The sequence below is a fragment of the Spinacia oleracea genome, chromosome 4, assembly GCF_020520425.1.
Source record: "Spinacia oleracea cultivar Varoflay chromosome 4, BTI_SOV_V1, whole genome shotgun sequence".
In the NCBI taxonomy this organism is placed as follows: Eukaryota; Viridiplantae; Streptophyta; class Magnoliopsida; order Caryophyllales; family Amaranthaceae; genus Spinacia; species Spinacia oleracea.
Genome location: NC_079490.1, coordinates 55,666,663 through 55,672,405, shown reverse-complemented (window position 1 = coordinate 55,672,405; position 5,743 = coordinate 55,666,663).

Here is a 5,743-nt window from a genome sequence, read left to right as displayed (position 1 = left end):
GGAGAGAGAAAATGGTGAGAGAGAGGGTGGAGGATAATCGTTTGTAGAGAGAGAGCGTGAATACTGAGATTAGTTTGAGAGAGAAAGGGGCGTGGGTTTTATTATGTTAGTAGTTGGAAGGTTATTTACATATTGCCATTAATTGGTGTTAATCCTAGCCCTTAGATTGAATCTAATCCTACGGATTAGATTCATTCTCATATATACTAGTATACTCACATAGGGACCTATTTTCATATATATATATATATATATATATATATATATATATATATATATATATATATATATATATATATATATATATATATATATATATTTATATATATATATATATATATATTTTTTTAAGGTGGGTATGGGTAGTTATGTCGCTGGTTACCAGCGATGTAGCATCCCTCTCGGAATAGTCAGGAATACACATGGTGTGAAAAGTATTTTACTATTTTACGTAGTACGGAGTAGCAATTACAATTTGCCACCTCACAAACCCCACTAAGTGAAAGAAGGGTAAAGGGCGTTTGGTTCGCACACTGGTATAGGGTTGGAATCAGGAATGATATCTAGGTGGTATGGGTTTGGAAGTTGATTCTTAATACCATGTATTTGGTTCAGTTTAGGGATGAGTGTTTTCCTTTTATTTGATACCTAGAGTAAATGTATGACTCATACACACCTCCCCCTAGGTTTCTAAACCCCATACCTTGGGTTTGAGGTATGGGTTTGAAATTCTTAAATTTTTCAAACAAACACATGGTATGGTCTTAGACCAATCTAAACACATACCTCATAACTAAAAAACGCGAACCAAACACCACCTAAAAGCTTTCAGAAAATGTTTTTGGACGGCAAAAAATTCCAGCTATTTGTGCCATTTTGTTTCACTTGAGCTAGAATGAAGTGGTTGAGCGTCAAACACTTCAACTCCATTTTACATCAAATGGTCTTTATTCTCTCCTTCAAACTAATATTATCTTTCATTTTCATCTTTCGATTTCTTCCTTTAATAAGCAGATAAAGCTTTTATATTTTTGCTTGAATTTTCTGCCATTTTCATAGCATATAAAATTTTAGAAGCATCTTTCAATTTCTAATTCTCATTCTTCTTTCCACCATTTTCGAAGCCCGTAACTATCTAAATAAGTTCGTGAGTTTCGTAGTACATTTTCGAAGCATCTAAATGTCTGCCATTAAAAAAAACTTGCATGCGTTTAATAGTGCATATAACCTATTTGATGAAATTACCAAGAGAGTTTCATTAAGATTTAATCTTGTTTCATTAGTGATGTACTAGGTGTAAGAAGGTTTAGTAGAGAACTCGATATGGCAATGTGTTATTATTCACTTTCTCCAAAGCTAGAAATAATTAATTGGAAGTGACAATGGCTGCTTTCTTAATTAAGTGATAATGGGATGTTGAAGCTATTGTACAACATGAAATCATAAAAGTTGTGTATTTTGATTCTAGAAATTGTATAAAATATACTCATAAATATGATCGGAAGAAAAAAAATCACAGGGGCAAAAATTTCTTCATTTTCCACCTCGTATGATAGAATACGGGTTTATCATAGTGTAAGGATGATCAAGTAACCAATTTAGCAGGGGGTATCAGCACATCATAGTGAGCTACCTAAAATTCTATATACATTGGGATAACAAATGAAGTTAATAAGCAGTGTGTATTTTAATTTCAGTATACATGTAACGATCCCATACATTAGAACACAATCTCCTCAAATATAAATTTTATTATTAACAAAATATATCAAATAAAAACTCTCCGTCAAAAAATAAAAATAAAACTCTTTTTTCCCAATTACACTTTGTGCTTCAGGATTCGAACTTCGTTTCATAATTCAACATATCCATAACACGTTGTGGAATAATTCATTCGTCAAGCCTTCACGGCTTATGCTAAAGGGCGTGTCATACTAATATTATTATATTGTATAATGGATTGGATTCCATTCAAAACTTTTATAAAATTTTTCTAAAATAATACTATCGTAATTGATGATTTTATAAATATAAAATGTTAACAATTAAAATCATCCACTTTAACGCGAATTATGATAAATTGAAGGATTCAAACGATACAATGTGGGTAAAAGTGAAGGTATTCCACTAACATTCCATTCACCGGTGGTAGCGAAGGCAATGGTGGAGAAAATTGGAACGTTTTTGAAGTTTGATGAAAAATCGCAAGTTCTTGGGTTTAAAAAGTGGATGAGAGCCCTAGGCTGGGTTAGGGTTTCTAAACCTCTAGTTCTAGGTTGTTTCTTTGAATACCAGCTAGGTAAGTCGGTATGGATAGATTTCCGATATGAAGGAGGATTTGTTTTTTGTAAAAGGTGTGGGAAAATAGGGCATGATATGCGTGAATCACGACGGCGTGGGGGAAGATCAGAAAGGAAATAAATAGTGTGATTGTGGAGGCAAGTGATTTGAGGATAATGTATAGGAGGGAAGATGTCCCACTCTACTCAAATAGACTTAGAGGGGTACCAAACTGTGATAAGTTTAGAACAACATAGGTGCAGTTAGGCATATGTCCTTTTCTTGATACATAGGGAATGTTAAGTGACAATATCTAGTCAAGGTGATGATAGTTGAGGTGATGGGTCTGGCCATTCTAGTGGCGATGGAGCTGGTCCAAGTCGTAGAAGAAAAAGAAGAGATATGTTTGACTCTCACACTTTGACTAGAAGCTCATCCAATAGCAGTAATCATGGTGACATACAAAATTTCGAGGCGTGGACGGGGTATGTAGGGAAATGCAAGCAAGTGATGAAACGGGAATTTCAGAAAGCAAGCAAGTTCGCCGGAAAGCATGGAGTCCCAATGGAAGAAGATCTGAAAGGGTTGGAGAATGAGGTGCCAAACTGGAGGAGCGACGTGGCAAGCAAGCAAGGGAAGATTAAAAAAAGCGCGCAATACGAGAAAGTTACATGTCAGCATTTACGTGTAATGAACAAGGGTAAGTTTATACGTAAGCGTCGTAAATACAATTATGGGGTATTAAACGTTTACCTCCCAGAAAACACGGGGCGGATAAGTTCACAGATTCTCTTTTTTTCACGCAAATCGAGTAAGGTTAATATAGGTCATTCTTCTTCTGGGAAGTGCATTGGGCAGAAAATTAAAATGCTTATTTCTGAATTATCTACAATTAAATCCCAACCAAATAACCCATTCAACTAACCCCCAACCCACTACGAATAAGCCTCAACCCACTACAAATACACCCCAACCCACCATAAACATCCCCTCACCACAATATAGTTCCCCTAACTCACTTAAATCACCCAGCTCATCATCCAACACTCCACCATAGAGTATGCGAGAGATGTTTCTAGTTAGCCACTACTAGTCTGAAGATTTGGTCAATCCTAACTCATTTGGCCCAAATCATGGTGAGTTTCATACAAACCAAGGGGATTAGGGCTAACCAATCAAGTACCCTCCTAGCTCGGATGTAGAGCAGAATAAAGGTGGCCACTCTAACAATAGGACTAGCCAATTGATGAATATTCGAGGTGCCTTCGGCCCATTTCTAAATGAGTGATCACGGGGAAAAACTAGGTCGTTACCAACTTTCCTAAATCAAACAAAAACCTAAACTAATCACTAAACACAAGTAAAACCATAAATAAGGGTCGAAATCCACAAGGACTAAGGTGCACTAATTTATGCTAACCAATCGATAAGCTAGGTCGAAACAAGGTTTTGCAAAATCACTAATCGAATGAAACTAATCAAACTAAACTAAGAAATCAAAAGTAAACGAGATTAGGGAATGGGGTCAAACAACAAAAAATCATAAAATGGACATAAGATAATTGAAAACGGGGAAGATTCACAAGCACTACATGAATAGGCATTGAATTCACAAATAGCTCCAACCATCTCCCGATGCGCGAACAATTTTCCTAAGTATCAAGGATGAACTCCCGTTCTACCCTATCGTATTCGGGGTAAATCAAAATCCCAATTCAACCAATTAGTCAAGTTTATGTATTTAATCCCTTTCCAACCCAACTAGACTACTCCAAGCAATCATGGAACACTTAATTGATCAAGTTAAATGCAACATGTATAAGAAATGCCTAAACATGTAATAATTTAATCATGAAAATCCCTAATTTTCAATCACAAACAACCAAACCAATCAATATTGAGTTTTCACCAAACCCTAATAAAAATACTGGAGTACTCCCTAATCATGAAACTAGTGAAACTTAAAGAAATTAACAACTAAAAACATGATTCTAAACATTAATCTAAGACATAAAATAACTAATTAAATCATGAAAATAAACTAAGCAAAAATAATTAAACTAATTAAAACGATAAATAAATAAAGCAATAAATGAAGAGAGAGATAGAAATTGCTCATTGATTAATTGGTTGATCCTTCAATACAAGTTGTCACCCTTGAATGTCAAAAGCCCCAATTTTTCATTGATTTTCCCTCATTTTCTCTCACCAAAAACTAAATAAAACCCTAGAAAACGAAATGAAAACTAAAATATGTACATTGTGATAATTTGGTCCATAAAAATTAAGGAGCTAAGGTTATTTATATTAAAGGATAATAAAGAAATTTGGTCGATAAATGTAACACCCCGACTTCTAAACACCATTAATTAGGTTAATTATCTTTAATTAGCAGCGGAAACCCTAATTTAGTCGGAGCGTCACTGCCGTATCTCCCTCGTGGGAAATACAAGGCGACATAACCTTTTTATATTACTAAATAAACTTTAATAATAAATACTTCTAGCATTGATTAAACATTAATATTAAAATCTAACTCGATACTTGAAATTAAACTTAGAGTTTAGTTATTACATCCATTATTACTCGTGAGACATAGTTATCTTTACAAAACATCGATCGTGAATTTGATGGTTGCATCCTCACTCTAAGGCATCCCACAATCTTCTTCATACCTAAAACAAAAGCAACATCGTGAGCCGAGGCCCAGTAACATGCTACCCCAACAGCGTAAACTCATTTCAATTCATTTTATTTACTTTGCAATCAGGGAGAATAGAATATAGTAAATCACTTTCACAAAAATATCATAATAAAACATCATTTATAACTTGAAACTTTAGTAGTTCCCATTATCTTTCATAAATCCTTCATTTTACTTGGTAAGTGACAAGTTAGCCTTGCGGGACGTCTCCCACCTTGCGATAGTCCTCAAGGAGCACTCTCCCTTGTTGGACATACGCCCGTACCTAATTAGTTTCTTTTTTTTTTAGCTTGCGGTAACCCTCAAGGAGCACTCTCCCTTGTTGGGTGTCCCGCGGTACGGCGGTACGTGCACGACCTAGAAATAGTAACCCCACTAACTGCCAGAACCGGTTACACTTGCATTTATCATGTTTTGTATCTTATTAATAACTCATAAACATCATCTTATAAAATCATTCATAAACATATTTAAATATCATCATTCATAAAACACACTTCATAAATACATTTCATATCCCACAATCCAATAAAAACACATCATTATAAACATATTTCATAATCTCATAAAACACATTTCATAAGGGGATTGTGGGTGTTAGCAATAGATGTTAGCTCAACCGTAGTTTATACGTTCCGTTCGATGGATCGTTCATCCTGAGCTCCGAGTCAATTTCTTTCAAAATATTAAATTATTGAATTAGTACTTAAAATGATAATTAATCTAAAATTGATATTTTATAAATAATAAATTTAGAAG